Source organism: Miscanthus floridulus, chromosome 18 (assembly GCF_019320115.1).
Source record: "Miscanthus floridulus cultivar M001 chromosome 18, ASM1932011v1, whole genome shotgun sequence".
NCBI classification, from domain to species: Eukaryota; Viridiplantae; Streptophyta; class Magnoliopsida; order Poales; family Poaceae; genus Miscanthus; species Miscanthus floridulus.
The window spans coordinates 58,717,590-58,738,151 of record NC_089597.1 but is presented as its reverse complement, the minus strand read 5'-3'; the positions used below and the strand labels follow the sequence as shown (position 1 = coordinate 58,738,151).

Here is a 20,562-nt window from a genome sequence, read left to right as displayed (position 1 = left end):
AACCAAAAACAAACCATTCCAAAATGTCAAAGTAAAAAATGACACCAAATTTATCAGTTTCCTGGTTTGCAGAGAACTGATTGGTTACTGGTTTCCAAAAACCAAAGTTTTTAAAAACTAAAAAACCGAACCGAAGTTTCAATTTAAATCGATTGCCCAGTCCCACCCAGCCTTACACATACTCATGCCCGAGAAGAAATGAAATGCATGCATTAAACTCAATGTAATAGAACAACATATATATAATATATAATAAATGTAATGGAACAATGATTTGTATGCCAATTCTTCTTATAAGGGCACCGTAGTGTTTAGAGCTAGTTACTAGCTTTAAGCCGACCTCTCTAATAATGCTAACTTTTAGCATATACTTCCTCCATTTCAAATTATAAGACGTTTTGTCTTTTCTAGATTCATCACTTTTACATATCATGTCTAGATATATAATAAAAGCTATGAATTTAGAAATGCCAAAACGTCTTATAATTTGGAATGGAGAGCTAGGTTTTCTCTCTCTTCTATTAAAATATGAGAAAAATACTTAGAGCTAGCTTAAAAGCCAATTGTTGGTTCTGGCCTAAGGTCACAAAAGTCTTTTGTTTGGATCAAAAAAAAAAAAGGTTGATGTATACTAATATTCTGAGCCCACAATGGAACGGGACATTCACGAGATAGTTCACAATTAAAGTAAAATTGTTTTTATTATGACTTTCATATTTATAATAGACAAATAACTTTAGTGAACTAATATAAAGTTATATGAAATTAAATTGTGTTTCCTTTTTATTTTTTTGTCAACTTCTCTCCCGCGCATCTCGTGGTGAATTCACGGAAATAATCTCTTCCCGCATCCCCGCGCATCCCTGCCTGCGCCTCTCCCCAAAAGGCCAAAATCCCCTCCCCACAATATGTTCCTCGAATCCGAGGCCACAGATCACCTTGCCTCTGGTAGTCTACTCCGCCAAATCGCACCGTGGTCTCCTCGCTGGTGCGTCCCCTCCCCCATTCCTTCTCCCATCTGCCTCCTTACTTACTGCTCAAATCACCCCCTCTAAATCCTAGCTCGTGATCTCCCCCTCCTTCATCCCTAGGGGGTCACACTACCTATCATGGCCATGGAGATTGTTGACTTGTTGGCACCGAACGTGCACCTGAAGGTATTATTGATCATTTTTCTACTTTTTTTTGTTGATTTTACCTGTTGTTATTGGGTGACACCATGCCGCAGAGGAGTCTAATTATCTATTTTATCAGGTCTGGTTGTGATAAGGGCCTAGTTCATTTTGCTGGACATCTCTTCCCGTTGACGTTGGTACGTATTTTCAATTTTAGTGGTATACGACATTTTGTTAGTTCATATTTATCGAAAAACAGATATATGTGAGTTGTTGAACTCAATTACTATTTCCCACTATTGAAAAAGAAAATACTACCTCTTTTTCCTTTGTATTAAGTTGGTACAGATTCACATTTGAACCTTTTTTACTGTTTCAATCTACTAAGTCTATACAGATTCCCTTATATTTTCTACTAAGTCTGTACAGATTCCCTTTTGTTGTTTTTTCAATTCTACTGGTTGTTGGATCTATTTGAGCCTCTACCATGGTTGAGTTGTATGTCTTTTGTGCGTGGTGAGTAGAATTCGAGTCAGCCCACGCTGCGATTCAAGAACTGACCGCTGCGTGGGTTCCAGTCCCAAACTGTGGCGAGACTTGAGTAGAGTTTAATTCAAAAAATATGGACAAATCTGGAGACTTGCAGATCACGACCTTTACTTCCTAGGTTTGTGTTTCACTTTTAACTTAGTTTTTATTACTGCCTTTGTTGTTAAATATCAAATTCTAGGTCAAAATTTTTGAACTTGTTTTCTTTCATGCAATAAAGAAAGGTTTTAATTGTAATATTGCAAATTGCTACTATAAGACAGGCATACCTAATGCAAATTACTCGTATTAATTTAATTTGAATTAAACTCTTCATCAAAACCAAATTGACTGTTGGTTCCATCAGAAAAGGCCACACCTCTTGGCCTTTTTTTGGTGAAGACTTCAGTTAGCAAAGTCTATAGACTTTCATTATTATCCCCCCTCATGCTCCGTTTTCGGATCGTCTACTGGTCGTTGTCGCTGGCCCTGACTTCACCTTCATCGACCATCACCTGGTGAGCATCTGCCTTTTTCTGGGAAGCAAAGTTTTTTTTTATGACCAAGCATGATAATATATTGAGAAAAAAATAGATGCTTACATACATATTTGCTGATCTGTTCAGGAGGGAGTCTAGTCTGCATCACTGGTGCATAATCTCCTGTGATTTGAAGGTGAGTTTTCTAATTTCTAATTTTGTATATTCGTTATTGAGCATGGTGCTTTCAGCTTTGTAATGATGAATGACAGAACTTATGGCCTGCATGTGAAATTGTTATATCTAGTGCTGCTTATTAATCACTTTTTACTGAAATATTTGACATCAAGTGGTTATGTTCCACATTTGTGAAATACCTCATGATTACAACAACTGAATAAGATATAATCCGTTAAAATAAACATGCATATATGTTCTCATATTAAAATTGTTGCTGCATATATGCCTCTTTCATTTTCAGATGTGAATTTTACTCCCCTTTCATTGTCTATTTTCACTAAATTTCTACTATCATGATTAAGTTACTAGTGCGTGGGCCCTTTGTCCTGATCTGTTATGCAGTAGACATGATTGTGTCGAATCTGACATAGGTGACTAGACCTTCTCTTGTTAAATGTGAGAAAAAAATAATGTCTTGATAATGACATAGCTGTCTTGTGAAAGTTCAGCTCTGAAATCAGTTCTTTTTTTGTAGGAGAGTTGAGGTGCTTGACTGCTTTTTTGGTGCAATGGTGTTGATGTAACGGCATCGAGTACATGGACATGGAGCAGTTTCTTTTTTAGATGTGCCTCCAAATATAGTCTTAATATAGTTCTTGAATCCTGTTTGCCATTCAGAAGTAAATCTGCACATACACATCCACCTCCTATCTTCATCTGACATGCTTCTTCACACTATCAAAGATCAAGAACAATGCAATCTGTCCAAAGTACTACTGCCTGCCATGACCACAAAGCCATAACTTAAACTACAAATAACAAATCGCTACACCATGGGATATGAGCAATAAAACAAATCAAATGCAGATTGACGTACCTCTAGGAGTCGGTGTCTAGTAGGAGCTTCCGATCAATGAACCTTCTGTAGGGTGCAAAGGGGGGCTTCTGTAGGGAGAAGTTATCGTCCCCAACCTTTGCGTTGGGAAAGTCTAGATTTTTGTTGGTGGGGTGAGAGGGCATAGGGTGCAGCGGCGGTGTTTGTAATGTGCTTCATGATTCATACGTTGTACTAACTAAGATCAATTATGTTAGAACTTGGTGGCCTGTCCATTTCCAAGGATGATTCTCCTGAGTCCTGATCACTTGGTAAAAGGTAAATTTATTGCAGGTTTTGCACATTCATCTCTATTTGTATTCTCTACCTATGTTGATGACTTTATGGTGAACTGCAGGACTGCTGGTGCTCCACTACTCGGTGTATGCATGCTGCTGGGTGATTAATATTTCTCTATTTGAATAATGAAGAAAACTTGAATCTCTGTATCTGTAGAAGTGTCAATGAACCTGTATCTTTGTATGTTCTGTACTTCTGTTGGCTTGTTGCTTGTGTACTGCGAGACTGCATGCTGTTGGCTGCATGCTGATGGTTGTGACGCTGTGCTGCACCCTATTTTTTATCCTGTATTGCTGAATGCTGATGGTTTAATGGTTTATCCTGCACTCCTTTTTTAATCCTGTACTCATTGTTCGGTTGTTTTGGTTTAAATCGAAAACCAAAATACAAAAACCAAAACTGAAATGCTCGGTTTTCAGTTTTCAAACAAACTGATCAGGTGCTATTTGTTGGAAACCAAAAATTTTGCAAACTGAATAAACTGAACCAAATTAGCAGTTTAAACCGAATGCACAGTCTGAAGAGGGTGGCAATGCTGGCGGGCGGTGTAAACACACGTGCAACCTATCTTTTTTTTAGAAGGTACATGCAGTCTGTCTATGTCATGCTAGAGGGTGGGGTTTTGGGGCAGCATCCATGGTTGCGCAAGAGGAAAATGACCACTCGCCCTAGTGGGCTGCCGACCTAACCCCTTTTGTGTTAGGCCCACGTATATGATACACAATGCCCACAAACAAATTTTAGTGGCAATATAAATATTCTGGCAACCGAATATACTCAAATGTAGCCACATGATGTTAGTGGCAATAGACCCTCAATAGATGCAACAAATGACTTTTCCGATGCAATATAATAAGATCTTTTGCAACGCAGGGCAAGATTAAGACAACAAAGTTTCATTGTGGCTATATTCACAACTACTTGCAACTAATCATATTTTCAATGCAATATAGCAAGATCTATCGCAACGCAGGTTAAAATTAAGACAACGTAATTACATCGTGGCCATATGTGCAACTACTTGCAACCAACTTTACAGTGGTGGCACCAACACCTAGCTATTGCAACACAACATCAATATTATCACAACTCAACACTAGCTGTGGCAATAGGCACCCAGTCTCGCAACCACCTTTTCCACCGTGGCATTAGCGCGTACCTCTTGCAACAGAGCTTATGACTAACACAACACACAATTTTGGTGGCCATAAGGCCCATATATCGCTACCAATTATGACATTGGTTGCCATAGAACCAAATATTGCAACCAAATGTGTGGTGTTGTGAAAACAAGTGGTGCTATAAGGGTCAAATGCTTGTAGTGAAATCTCAGCCATCACAAAGATGGGCCCGATTCCGAACATAAAGGGAGTTCAAAAGGTTACCGGGTGCCTCACAGTGCTTAGTCGCTTCATTTCGCGCCTTGGCGAACAGCCCCCCCCCCCCCCCCTTTACCTGCTCCTGAAGAAAACCGACTGATTTACGTGGACAGCTGAGGCTCAGGAGGCGCTTGACAAGCTCAAAGTGCTCCTGACGAAGGCCCCGATTTTGGTCCCACCGGCTGAGGAAGAGCCGCTCCTACTCTATGTCGTAGCTACAACTCAGGTGGTCAGCACCGCCTTGGTTGTAGAATGGGGAAAAGAGGGACACGCCCTCAAGGTACAATGCCCCATGTACTTCGTTAGCGAAGTCTTGTCCGACTCCAAGACACGCTACCCTCAGATCCAGAAGCCCTATACGCCATCGTAATCACCAAGAGGAAGCTGCGCCACTACTTCGACTCACACCAGGTGACCGTCTGTCATCTTTCCCCGTCGGCGAGGTTATCCAGAACCAGGAGGCCATAGGGAGAATCGCGAAATGGGCGCTTGAGCTGATGGATCAGGGCATCACGTACGCCCCACGAATGGCCATCAAGTCTTAGGTACTAGCTGACTTTGTGGCCGAATGGACCAAGATCTAGATGCTACCGGCGGCCATCGATCAGGAGTACTAGACGATGTACTTTGATGGATCACTGATGAAGAAGGGCGCCGGGGTCAGGCTAGTTTTTGTTTCCCCCTCAGGGTGCACATGAGGTACGCAATTTGCATCCACTTCCCAGTTTCAAAAAATGTGGCTGAGTACGATGCACTCGTCAATGGCTTGTGCATCACCATTGAGTTGGGCATCCGATGGCTTGACATCCGAGGCGACTCGCAACTGGTCATCGACTAGGTCATGAAGGAGTCAAGCTACCACAACGCCAAGATGGATGTGTTTTGTCATGAGGTCCAACAGTTGGAGGACAAGTTCGACGGCCTCGAGCTCAACCATATCCCGAGGCGGCTCAACGAAGCAGATGACACGTTAGCAAAGATGGCATCGAGCCGAGAGCCAGTCCCCACCGGCATCTTTGCTAGCGACCTACACAAGCCCTTGGTCCAATACAAGGAACCAGAATAGATCGACAATGAGCCACCAGTTCTAGGCTCAAGGGCTGACCGATCCTCAGTTCCATCTGACCCTGAGGTCATGGAACTCGTCAAAGACCTAGTGAAGGAGCTCGACCCTCCGACTGACTGGAGAACACCTTATCTCGATTACCTCCTCCACGAGCTGCTCCCTGCCAATAAGATGGAGGCCCGATGGCTCATGCGTCACGCCAAGTCCTTCATTGTCATCAAAGGGGAGCTCTACAAGCGCAGCCACACTAGAATTCTACAGCGTTGCATCCCTACCGAGCATGGGAAGGACCTACTAGAAGACATCCATGGAGGGGTCTACGGACATCATGCCGCACCTAGAACCTTGGTCAGAAATGCATTCCGACAAGGTTTCTACTGGCCAACCACGGTGGCCGATGTCGCAGAACCGTCCAATTTATAAGAGCACAAGTACAAAAACAATCACCGAAATGATCAAATTCTCGCACTTGAACCCATATAAACCCGGTAGTCAACTGAAACCTCGAAGGATTTCAAACCAACTTGCATACAACCAAGATCATAGTAATTCAACATAACACATCACACGTTACAACATTTCACAAATAGTTTGCAGATAGATTACAACACATCAGAGTCATAGTTATTACAAACCGAGTCTTGTAAAGTAGCAGAAGCAAATAGTTTAACTCACACACACGAGTTCAAATACAAGTACCAGCTTGCCGATCACATCCCACAAAAGCATTTAGATAAGATAAGCAGAGATCATGCCCATGATCTAGTCTTCGTCACCCGTCGGGTGGAGACAATACTTACAGAAGCCCTGATAAAGAAGGTCATCTGCAACAAGAGGGAACAAACCCTGAGTACGAGAATGTACTCAGCTAGACTTACCCGTCGGAAACCAAAATAATTGACACCAAGGATTATGCATAGCTTACTTTAGTGGATCTGGCTGACACTTTCTTTTTATAGAAAAACATAAGTAATAATGATCAACTCTTAACCTAAACTAGCAGTGACTTTTAGCCATTAACCTATCATCTATATTAGCACATGTACTAAGCAATCACTTGATTAAGATGCAAACATTATTAACCATAGTAGGTATAAATTGTGGCAACATTATCATCATTCTCCATTTAACCATATCGTTAAATTAAGTGAATCTACGTTGCCGCTGCTCAGTCAAGTTCTCACTATTCGGGAGAGACGGCGATTCGAATCGATTCCAATCTAGCTGGAGGGGTATTCCTAACACAAACCCTGCTTCCCCCGTCAGGGTCGCAAACAAGTCACCTTTGGTACAATTCAGGAGTCGCAGGTCCGATCAGTGCCACAAAATCAGAGGACCACTCTGCCATGAGTGCTCGGTGACTTAACCCTCCCTTGGGCTTACGCCAATGGCTCTCCACACATCCTTACTGCCATCCAGATTGCAACCAATTGCTCACGTCCCCAGCCTAAATTGAGCTACTAGGCTTCACAGTCGGAACGAGTTATCCGGCCAGCTAAATGTTAGGCTGTGTTCAACATGAAATAAGGACGTATAGCATATTGGTCCTTAAACGACACAGATGGAGTCACTATGTCCAGCCCTATACAAGACTCCGCCTGGTCTTAATTCATTATTAACATGGTTCTTTTCCACGATAGCAAATATAGCCAACCGTGATCCACCTCATCCTAAAGCTCGCAGGTGATAGGAAATCACCTGACCGCACTAAGCATGGCTAAGCATTTAACCCATTCCTGAACTTAAATAGGATTCAAGTGCGATATCTGGACAAGGATAGGTATATAATGCAACAATTGGTTCCAACCAATTCCTATACTTAATGCATCATCAATAATAAAAGATACTCAAGATATTTGTAAAAATGTGGGAGACTTAGAATGCCCCGGGGCTTGCCTTTCAGGAAAGAGGATGGGCGGTGGTCAGGGCACTCGGGCAACTCCTCCTCGGCGGCTGCTTCATCGGTGGCTTGAACCTCGGGCTCCTCCTCCTGGCTCGCTCCCTCGAACTCCAGAAGCGTCACTCCCTCTGGCACACCTATTGCATGTATGCGCAAGATAAATATCATGGATGCACATGAACAAAGTTAGGGATGTTTGGGGAATGCACATGCTTACTGCAGTCCGCATATTCTAACTTAAGCTCTATTCAAATTATTTTAACTTACCAAGTTTATACAACCTAATGTACAATTGCTCATCGTCAGTTAAGGACCTAGCACCTGCACCTAAGCATGTTCTCAAGTTAGGCTAGCACCTAAACAATCACAAGAACATTGCAACAAGCATACACACAAATATCCGTATTTTAGAAAAACAGGAACTATACAGTGGTACTGTAAACTGATCATAACTAGAGATATACAAATCGAAATGACAAGCAACAAGACAATTTGGAAATCTTATGAAATTGCCTACAATTCATTTTCAGACCTCAAGGCATGATTCCAACCTTTACCAGGTCGAATTTATAGAACCACATAATCAGGTCCAAACAAGACAGAGAGCAAGCAAAACTGTGATTCAAATTTGAATGACTGTAACTCCTAAAATACTAGGCCAAATGCCACCAAATTTTAACAGTAGCTAGATACATAAGTTATCTATAACTTTTGTATTCACCACTTTCCCAGAAAACCAAATTATCATAGTGAACTTTGCAAAGTTCCCAGAACTATCCAGAAAGACATAATGCAAGAAAATAATTATTAACTTATGTGGCAAACATATAAATGGACAAAACCAACTTTACTAACTCATCACACATATCAAAAGTACACCAGAAAGTAAGGTGTTCATCACCAATTCATTTTTAATGCCTTTCTTAATTTATCTAATTATTTAAGAGGAATAATAAACATATATGAAAACTACATCATTTAATCTACAAACATTATAGTAGGTACTACATGCTCCAAGTAGGCCACTGTAAAAATTTCACATCATTTGGACAAGTATAACTTCCTACACAAAAATGACAAGGTATAAAGGCTTAAAATAACATAAATAGGAAACCCTAGTGAAAAGTGTCAAGCAACAGATTTTATATTTTTCTTAGCATCCTTAAGGTACTAGGACAACCTCCAACAAATTTCATGATCATTGGATTCATAGATAATTTATAAAAATTCACACAAGGATCACCTAATTATAAAAGGAAAATCTATAACTCAAAAACTATTCGTGCACTGACTCTAACATTTTTACCAGAGCTTCTACTCATCAAGAAGAGCCCACCATCCAAATTTCATAGTTTTTGGAGCACAGGAACTCTAGATATAAATTAAACAAGTTTGCATCCATTTAAAACATATTTCAAGTTTCAATTTAATTCTTCCATAAACTCTACTATAAGTGCTAATATTATATTTTTCCTAAATACTAAACTTCACCAAGATCCTACCAAAATTGGAACCACCCAATTTAGATCTACAAAACTGGAGATATAAATTTTACAAAACAGCATTCAAATCTGAAATATTTGAACTAGCTTTCAATCAGTGTCGCTGACAGCTGGGACCCGCAGGTCAGTCGGGCCCGCGTATCAGCAAAAGAAAAAATAGAGGACGTGGCTCGGGATGGCGCGGAACTGACGGAGGTCGCCGATGGTGGCGTCTCCGGCGACAGCACCGGTACCACCGTGTTCCTCAAGGTCTCCTGCATCGATTGACCCCCTAAACCTAGACGCTACCGACCTCAAGGTGCGTCGGCCATGGCGCACGACAGCTCGGCCATGGCGCACGGTGATGCGCGGCCATGTTCCGGCGAGGTCCGGCCATGTAGGGCACGGCTAAGCTTGGTATGAGCTTCTAGGGCATGCGGGGAAGCTAATGGAGGGTAGAAAAGGGAGTGAGAGGGCTCCGGTGGTGGTCGGCCACGGTGAGCTCCAACTCCGGTGAGGTAACGGTCATGGCGACGGCGTCGGAATGGACTAAAGGCCCTCACCTAAGGCTCATCTAGCTCAGAGAGAATGTCGACGAGGTTTGTGAGGTGCTAGTGGAGCTATATGAGGGCTAGCGCCGGCTGTGGTGCAGCGGCGAGCTCGCACGAGCTCGGCGGAGCAAATGGCGACGACGGTGGTCCGCTGCGGTGCTGCGCTGAGGCGAAGGAGAAGGCAAAGAAATGAAATGGGGCGCTGGGAGTCATGGGCGCACGCTGGGGCTTCAATTGGCGCGCTCAGGCCCAACATGGCTAGCGCGGTCAGGATGTCGGCGACGCGTGGCGCCACGCGGCCTTCAAGCTCTGAACGTGGTCGGGTACTGTAGCATCAATTCAGAATTATAATCCGAGCCTGACAGCGATACTTGACAGCGCTCGATCTCCCAAACCGTTAATCATCAGTGAAAACAGTCTAGATGAAAGTTGTAGCCCTTCATACCATCTTCAACTTCTATTAAAAGACCAAGGCCTAATTCTCAACTGATGCAGAGTAAAATCACACCAAAGTGGAGTACATGAAATTGAAATTTGATTTGTGACTTAGAAATTTTTCAGTCTCCAAAAGGACCTCAAAACTGAATTGTGGTTCCCTTTTGAGCATGTTTTGCACATTTTCATGAGATGATCATAAAATAACTTTAGTTCCTTATAAAATTTGCTACAACTTTTCTTTAGGTTGCTCAGACATGCAAACACTCTAAGCTATACTTTTTAAATAGTCAAACAAAGGAGCTCTAGGGGTCAACACTAGTCAAACCATTACTTGAAAGCATAATTAGGCAATATGGTCAACATGAACATTGTTCCTAATGACATTCTAAGTGTAGCTAAGTTGTTTAAGAGGATAATTAGCCACACCACACATTGATCACACCAAAATTAAGCACCACATGTATTGAAACAAGGAAGAACAAGTGAAATGTTACTTTTGTTTCAAAGCCATGTTTCATATGTTTCATGAGTTTGTTGAATAGCACTAACTAACCATGTTTCACTAAAGTATGTAACACATTTTAAGAGTGAGTTGCACATGTTGCACTTGAGTGTTGCACACTTTTCATTTCATAAAACAAACACACATGGCATATAGCAATATGTTGCAATGTTTCAAAGCATGTTTCAACAATCCAGGCTCATGAATGGATGAATGATGCTCATGTTTATGAAATGCAAGTGCAAATGTGGAAGCCAAACACCTAGGGTGTTACAGCCGACACCGAGTAGGTCATACACACCTGCAAAGGATGCTAGTACTATGCTCGGCAAACTCACCTACTGGCCCAAGCGCTCTAGACGATCCCCATCACGTGGTCATTCGTGGTCTGAGGGCTCGACCTGGTAGGGCCCCTCAAGAGGGCACCTGGGGGCTTTGCACACTTACTTGTCACCATGGACAAGTTCATGAAGTGGATAGAGGCTTGGCCAATCACCGTGATCAAATCTAAGTAGGCCATGTTGTTCTTCACGGACATCATCCACTGATTTGGGGTCCCAGACTCCATCGTAACCGACAATGGCACATAGTTCATGGGAAAGAAATTCCTCCAGTTCTATGATGACCACCACATCCGTGTTGATTGGGCTATCGTAGCGCACCCCCGCATGAATGGGTAGGTTGAGCATGCAAACAGCATAGTCCTCCAAGGCCTCAAGCCCAGGATCTTCAACCAGCTCAACAAAGTCGGTGAACGGTGGGTCATGGAGCTCCCCTCGGTACTCTAGAGCCTAAGGATGTCCAGCAGCTAGGCAACCGGTTACACGCCATTTTTCATGGTCTACGGTTCTGAATCCATCCTCCTGACCGACCTCGACTACGAAGCACCAAGGGTCAAGGCCTACAACGAGCAGGGAAACAAAGCATCTTTGGAAGACGCCATGGACCTGCTTGATGAACCATGCGACATCGCCTTTCCCCATTTGTCCAAATACCAATAGGCGCTACAACGGTACCATAGCCGATGCATGTGGGGTCTTACCTTCGGTGTAGGCGATTTAGTCCTTCGCTGCATCCAGAGCAACAAAAATCACCACAAGCATTTGGCGCTGTGGGAAGGACCGTACATCATCGTAGAAGTACTCTGACCCAGCACCTACAAGCTCAAGACCGATGACAGCAAAGCCATTGCCAATGCCTGGAACATCGAGCAACTACGTCACTTTTACCCTTAGTCTTCCCATTCCAAAGCGTCTAATATGCTTATCAAACTAAGTAATGTTTCTGGAAAAACCGAAAAATGTTACCTCCTATCGGGTTCACTTCTGATCTGATCGATCTTTAGTAACACCCGACCCCGGCAACTACCTGGGGTCAGGTTTTACTCGGGGGCTGATAGGAGTACATATACTTAGAAACATTTTCCCATCCGACCCTTCTTATTTATGACAAGACCTAGAAATAAGAGTTGCCGAAAACTAACGATGAGTAAAACTGGTCGGAATGCAAAAAGCCTACGCCCCGACGGCTACGGCATTGCTTGCTCACCAGCGTGATCATTACTTAGTCGCTCGCAACTTAAGTTTCTAATGCCTTAACATAAAACAAGGGGTGGATTGCAACAAACTTTATATATATAGGAGTGCATATACATAGAAACATTTCCCCATCCGACCCTTCTTTTTTATGACAAGACCTAGAAATAAGAGTTGCCAAAAACTAATGATGGGTAAAACTGGTCGGAATGCAAAAAGCCTACGCCCCGATGGCTATGGCATTGCTTGCTCACCAGCATGATCATTACTTAGTCACTTGCAACTTAAGTTTCTAATGCCTTAACATAAAACAAGTGTCGGATTGCAACAAACTTTATATATAAAGGCCAAACAATGTTTTCGGCCATAATAAAAGTCTTTACAAAAAGACCGATGCCAGACTCAGCTATCTAACTAAACACCCTTGGGTAGGATTTCTTCTCCGACCTTCTCTGCTAGGTCCTACACTAGGGGAGCCACTTCCTTCTCAATTTCATCCAACTCAGTGTCAGTGTAGCTAGGCGCAAAGCCCTCACTGATCACCGGCAGGTCGATGTTAATGTAATGGGAGTGGGCGATGGCAAACACACAATTGACGCCAGTGTACAGGGCGTCCCTTATGAGCGCGTGATAGATCTAGGATCTAGGTAACCCAGACTACGAGCGAGCTCGTCTCCACGGCTGGGGCGACCCCGAGGTCGTTGAAGACCAACCCGATGGCAGCGCGCAAGGTGTCATGGTCGTTGCTCTCTGACTGGAGTTGACCCCACACCTCGAAGAGTTGCCTTTGTAGGACTGCCTAAGCTGAACATCAAAGAGCGTTAGAAAACCAACCGTAAACATCAAGCAAAAAGGTAACCAGAGCCTCACCTTTCACTTGCTCCTCGAGGACCATCTTCTCCCTCTGGAGCACGCGAACATCCCCGACCAAGGCGGATGCCAGGCCCTCGGCTTCTTCCTTCAACTTCTGCTCATTTTTGAGTGCATGCCGAGCATCAGCGCTCTCTTGATGAGCAAAGTCGAGTGCTGGGCGGAGTCATCCAAGCTCCGCAGCACCTTCCCCGGCCTTGGTGACCACAGCCTTGAGCTTGTCCTCGGCCTCGTCGACATGTTGATGGGCTTCCCATTCCTTGGTCTGGAGGCTCGCCACCTCCTCCTATAGCCGTGGCACTTCGGTAGCAAGCTCCTAGACCTCCCTCTCATGACGAAGGAACAGGGACTTCTCCTGGCTACGCATCATAAGGGACTGCAGGAAAAAAACTTAGGTTAGAATTATATAAACAAGGCTCGAAAGTAGAAAATGTGAAGACATGACAAACCTGGCTAGCCAGGACGATGTCATCCTTCAACACCCCAACGCGTCGGTCAGAGACTAGACTATGGACTAAAGTCCTAAGCACATGCTCGTCCAATCCTTTACCTTCGCTGGGTCATCGAGGGTGAACACCAAGTCGCTTGGGTCCAGCCACCTGGAACAATGGAGCTAGTTTCTTCCCCACGCAAGCAGATCATCGCCCGACCAAACAAGGGATTGGGAGGGCCCAGCCCCAACTGAGGGGTCGGCCATCGCAACCGTCGGCTTTAGCCCGATGGGAGCTGACGGTACCTCCTCTATCATCAGCGCTCCCTTGGGAGTGGACCCTCCAATGGCAGAGGAGGTTGGCAGCTTAGGCTTTGAAGTCCAAGCTGTCACCACATCTATAGGGAATGCCATGGTCGTGCCTCCTCCTGTCTGCCCCACCTCGGGCACGTCGACCGGTGTGGGCACCAATTCCATGAGCACCTCCTCTGGCACAATCGGCACCTCTACCTCCCCTACTTCCTAAGGAGGCACCATGTCCACCTCAGTGCCATCATGGCGCACCCCTAGCACCATGCTAGTTGGCTCCTAGGGGATTGACCAACGTGCTAGGATTTTCTATGGTACCAACACCAGGAGGTTGCTAGGGCCGGTCCTACGGAAAGCACCAATGTCACATGATGAAATCTGAGAATACAATGAAAGGGCAAAGAAGTTGTTAACTCACCTCGACGCCATTATCTGAGAACATTTCAAGGGTTGGTCGCTCAACTCTGACTCCGCTACATCGATAATTGGTCGCTTCAATCCCCCAGTGGGGTCGGTCGAAGCAGGGCGGACTTGCTCCACTAACCTCGGGGGCGCGTCCTCCCCCACCGATCTAGGAGGTGCATCATCTTCGATTGGTGTCAGGGCTTGCTATAGAATTGGAGTCACCCCAGCAGGGGTGGTTGGAGCAGGGTGGACTTGCTCTGCCAACCTTAGGGGCACGTCCTCCACCACCGATCTTGGAGGCGCATCCTCTTCGGTTTGCTCTAGGGCGTGCTGTGGAATCAGGGTCATGTTGGCCTGCCCCACGTCGGCCTACTTATCCTCATGAACAAACGTGCCCCATGGGATGTTGGGGTCGGACTCATCCTCCTCCTCTTCCTGCTCTTCCTCCTCCTCATTGCCGTTGCTCTCCTCTTAGCCTTGCCAGCGCTATCCACGTTGTAGCTTCGCTCACTCCTTCTCTGCCATCTTCCGCTCCTTCTTCGCCATCGCCACCTCAGCCATGGTGCAGTTCGCCACCCTCCTAGCCATGTCCTCTAGCAATGGTGGGTCGAACTCATAGGCGAAGAGGCCAGGCTGCAAATCCTGGTGCTTAGAATCTAAGAATAGAGGAGGGTCGACCAAGGAAAGAAACTCAAAGAAGGCTTACCAGTTCGATGAAACCCATGTTTGGCCACATCGTAGGATAACCTGGGACCAGGTACACCGGGGCGAGATCCACCGACGGATCCACCAGGCACTCCATCGCCTCCTTGATGCGTTGTGCCATTTCACCGATGTTAAGGGCCTCACCGGCGACCATCACCGTCCCATCAGGCATGGAATCCGACGTCATCTTGTACATCGGAAGAGCGCGTGCCATCAGCAGTGCCAGCCTCTAGACATGGTACGCTCTGACAACGCCTGTCCCATGAAGATCGTGACCCTTCAGAGTCATGATGGCTTTGAGAAGGTCACTGAGCCTCTTCTGCTCCTTCATGATGGGCTCGTACCTCCATGCGTTTGGTGCCTCCTCGATCAAGCGGCCGATGAAGATCGGTAGGGGGCGACGACATCATTCCTCAAGTAGAACTAGAGGTTATGCCACCCCTTGTTAGACTTCAATAGCGGGATGGACATGTACTTCGATGACCGGTTGCCTCAAAGATGGATGCTCGCACATCCCATCGGCACCACCAGGTCCGGCTTCTTCCTCTCCTTCTTCTACAGCTCGACGGTGAAGAAGTACTTCCATAGTTCAAAGTGGGGCTCGATCCCCAGATACCCCTCGCACAGCGTGATGAAGGCCGAGATGTGCTGAATCCCATTAGGATTCAGATGCTGCAGCTCAAGCCCATAGTAGTGTAGCAGTCCTCGGAGGAATTGATGGGGAGGAGTCGCAAACCCATGCTCATGGAAGGGGATGAAGGAGACAACGTAGCCATCGGGCGGCGACGATGTATCCTCGCCACCAGGTATGATCCACTCCATCGCTGTGGTCCTTGCGTGGAGAAGGCCCTTCTCAACTAGACCCTCCATGCGCCCATGGAAAACATCAGAGCAAAGCCACAGCTCCATCGAGGAATGGGGATGGCGATGTAGAAGATCCAGCAGTGGCATAGGGGTGGAGAGCGAGAACTTCACTAGCGGTAGAGTGGAAACAAGGGAAAAATGGCTTTGTTTATAACGTAAGGGCAGAACAGGAGAGGGGCGAACCATCCTCCTAAATTAATGCACCCCACGCCTCGCTAGATCTGCTTGCTTCGGGGGTCATACCCTCACTATTCCACATTGCATCAGTCGCATCACTGCCTAAAGAGACGAGCGCATGCCTATCCAAATCTTTCCCATGATGGATCCATCGGGCGATGGTTCGCCTTCAAAGGCTGTGGGCCACTACAAGAAAGTGGGAAATGGAGCTAAAAATGCTTCCACGACCCCTTAACGCCTAGGAGTTTGAAGGCTAGCCCACCAGTGGGTTCATGGCCGCTCTAGGGCACCCTAGAGTGAGGGAAGGTTAAGTACGGGCCCGAAATGCGACCAATACCTGAGTCACGTGAAGCGCCACGGGCGTCCCGACCCTCGTTTCGAGTCTTGGATGATGCAAGGTCCATGGCTTTTCCCCCAAAGAAAGGCATTGAGCCCTTGGACCAGTCGAACGGATCTGAGAATTATATGGACCGACCATCAAGAATCTAGAGTCAGTCACCAGCTGATCTCGAACCGAGCCCCCACGAAGGGGATGCCGGGGCTCCACTTGAACAAGCCCATTAACAACTCACCAAGCACCATGCTCTGTCCAGCGAGGAAAGTACGGCATGGCTCAGCCCCTCCATTCTAGCAAATGGATGCGTGAGGGACCATGATCACAAGATGAACCGACCCCCCTACCTGACTCCTGCTACACGTGGGGGCTCAGGGGCTCAGCATCACAAAGAGACCGAACATGCGGTCATAGACAAATGATGAGTCACCTCTACTTGCGGAAACTACGGACGACTACAAAGCGATAGTAACAAACAGTACTCCCATGCGCCCTCAAACGATGGATCGCAAAAAGCCTTTGCAGGAGTGTCTCACTCCTCCAAAGGCTTAGGGGCTACTGTTGGATATCTATATCTAGGTATTTGAGCCAAAGGATTCATGAGTGTCACGTCGGCTCATCCGATGGTTAAGGATGCAACTGTGGCCTCGTCCAACCCCTAGGGGCTGGGCCACGCCTTGTCCGACTCTAAGGATGAGGTTTCCGCCTCATTGGACCCCAAGGCATGGGCTCTGACTCTGAGGATGAGGTTTCTGCCTCGTTCAACCCCAAGGCATGGGCTCCAACTCCTTCAACCCTATGGCGCGAGCTTCAAATCGTCTGGTCCCATAGGGAGGGCTCTGCCTCGTCCGACCCCCGAGGGTCAGATTCCATCTTGCTTGGCCCCAAGGGTAGGAATTCCGCCTTGCCCATTCCCTAAGGGTCAGATTTGCTACTGGACAAAAGCAGTGGCCCCAAGGTGGGACCCGAACCACTTCAACCACTATGGCATGGGGGCACACGCCTAGGAGCATGTATCAGGCGCGTCCTGATGTGACTGGCGATCGCATCAGGCCATGCTAGGAGACTCACATTGCCCATCATGTCAACAAGACTGCACTGTGCTGCCAACTCCCTACCTAACCACCATCCATACTTCAGTCGACCGGTGTCAGTTGACTGGCACTGTACCGCCAACCCCCTATATGGCCTCTGTTAGGGGACCCTTTGACCATTCTGTCCACTCAAATGGGATGGAAGACAAGAATGGCGCACGACGCTCGCATGTATGCTGTAGTAGCTAATAGGACCTTGGTGTGACGCCGCTGCCACCATGATATATAGGGTCAGCAGGACCCATGCGAAGAGGAGGATAGCACACCTCCAGGAGCCTTATTTCTCTTTCTTTTTTCCTTCTTCCCTTCTCTCGATCTCTGGTATCCTATTCTCTCCCCTTGGTCTATAAAAGGGAAGGTAAGGCACAGTTCAGAGAGATCAATCGACCAATAGATTGAGCAGTAGAAGCATCGAGCAATCAAACCATAGAGACTTGGGAGCTCATTTCTCTCTCGCCAGTTTATAACCCCCTACTATGAACTTTTCAGTGCTAGTAACACAAGCAGCCCAAAACTGGACGTAGGGACATGTGCCTCGAACTAGTATAATCCTCATGTCCTCTTAGCACACCATCCAGGTCAGATGTGCAATATACAAATTTACATGTTGTATGTTTGAAACACCGACAGTTATCCCCTTGAACGATCCTATATGCATGAGTAGGAAATAAGATATCATGGATGCATATATAATGACATGTATAATATGATATGATGTGATGAATACATCCTCATAAGTATTCTTAGTAGCATTGCATTAAGGTGATAACAACTTACATTTTCTTTCACTGAGTAGGCGCATATCTCTTCTCTAGTAACTTAAACAAACACTTATGTAAATTATTTTCTGGACTACAAGACAACATCCACTTGTTTTGACCATAACTAGAGTTATACACATCAAAATAATATAGTTGTGGACATTATGGAAATCTTATGAAATTGCCTACAACTTTCTTGTAATCATATTAATGTGATTTAGTAGTTATCTAGGTCAAACAATTCAATCTTTTAGATCTGTCCAGAGAGCAAGCATTTCAGATAGCAGACTTCCGACCACCATAATTTTCAAACCATAAGGCCTATGACTATGAAAAACTAACATGAGGTAGATAAGTAAGTTATCTACAACTTTATTATTAACAAGTTTTACAGAAAAGACCATTATCATCATAAAATTATCACCACAACAGAAACTATACATCCAGCCATCTAGTTGAATTATAAAGCAATAATTAACTAGTTACATACAACCAATTACTTCTAAGCCTAACTAATAACATCAACAGATCATATGCATCACAAGCACCACATAAAACATCATGGTTAAACATAACTAATTTATTTATATTGATTTATTAATTTCCTTAGATAATAAGGGGATTTAAAGGATAAATATTTATAGTGCTCAATAAATTCTACTACAATTATAGTAGCCTACATATGAGCCTAATAGTCTACTGTACCAATTTCATACCATTTGGATAAGTATAGCCACCTCTACAAAACTAACAAGTTACGTATGCTTATTTTAGCAAAAATAGTTTAGCATAGTGAAAAGTGTCAAGCAATAGATTTAATATTTTTCTTACTTTCCTCCTAGCATGAGAATACTGTGTAAAAATTTATATGATCATATGTTATGTATTTTTACCCCAATTAATTTCACTAGAATCTAGCAATTAATTAAGATTAAATAGGAAGACCATATTACAAGTATGTCTACTGTAGGTTTAGTATTTTTGCTAGCTATAGCATGTGAACACAAGACTAGCAAAATTAGAATCACAATTTTATCACTTTCCTAGCTCAAGTTATGCATTTTACAAGATATAAACTACTTTAAAAGCACTTATCTTGCTCAATTTAATTACCCCCAAAAATACCCTAAGAAGTAGGATTTCATATTTTTATAAAATAGTACTCTTCATGATGAATCGATTAGACCTGCTATGTTGTATGGTGCAGAATGTTGGCCTACGAAAAGACGACATATTCAACAGCTAAGTGTCGCGGAAATGCGTATGTTGCGTTGGATTTGCGGTCATACAAGAAGGGATCGAGTTCGGAACGATGATATACGTGAGAGATTAGGGGTAGCACCAATTGAAGAAAAGCTTGTCCAACACCGGTTGAGATGGTTTGGACATGTGCAACGGAGACCTCCAGATGCACCGGTGCGTAGTGGAATCCTAAGTCAGGATAGTAACGTGAAGAGAGGCCGAGGAAGACCGAAGTTGACTTGGGTAGAGGCAATAAAAGGAGACTTGAAAGGATGGAATATACCCAAAGACTTAGCCTTAGATAGGAGTGCTTGGAAGACAGCTATTCACGTGCCTGAACCTTGATTACTTCTGTTGGGTTTCAACTCTAGCCTACCCCAACTTGTTTGGGACTTAAAGGCTTTGTTGTTGTTGTTGTTGTTGTTGTTGACTCTTCATGATGAATCGAACAAAATTTGGTTCACCTCATTTGGATACTTCTAGCTTTAGATATAATTTTTGCAAGTTAGTATTCAAATCTATGAAAAATAAACAAAAACAACTAAACCGTAAATGCTAGGTGCACCCGGTCTATATACCCCGCTATGACTGACATGCGGCTCCTGCAGTCAACCCTGGTCCCATGCACCAGTGAGACAGAGGTAGGGCATCGGCTTTGACCGATGAGAACTCATCGACCACAAGGTCACCGGCGACGAGGTCGCCACCGACGTGTTCCCCTCCTCGTTCCACACCTAGTGAGCTAAGTGGGCAAACCTCTGATGGTGGTTGGCTATGGTGGCAGCGCTAATTATGGATGGCAGCGGTGCTGCGGTGGCGCACCGGTCATTTCTGGCCACGGCAAGCTCAGATGAGAACGGCTACGGCTTCCTGGTGGTGTAGTAGAGATCTAGGGTTAAGTTGGGACTTTGGTGGAGCGACGGTGAAGCTTGGCCGCGTGCGTGGCATGGCAGCGGCGAAAGCATGATGGTGCGCAGCTGTGTTTCGATACCAGTGTGCCGATGTTGGCTCAATGGCCAGCAGCATGTCCTAGACCTGACCCT

The 20,562-nt window shown here is 45.1% G+C and overlaps 1 long non-coding RNA gene across 1 annotated transcript; it reads left to right on the top strand.

Annotated features, from left to right (window-relative positions):
• Positions 1-836: 836 nt before the first annotated feature.
• Positions 837-3,792, top strand: LOC136522476 (uncharacterized). The gene is made up of 5 exons (XR_010775911.1): positions 837-988; positions 1,092-1,157; positions 1,255-1,312; positions 3,395-3,455; positions 3,535-3,792. It is a non-coding gene; the product is annotated as an uncharacterized lncRNA (long non-coding RNA).
• The last annotated feature ends 16,770 nt before the right edge of the window (positions 3,793-20,562 follow it).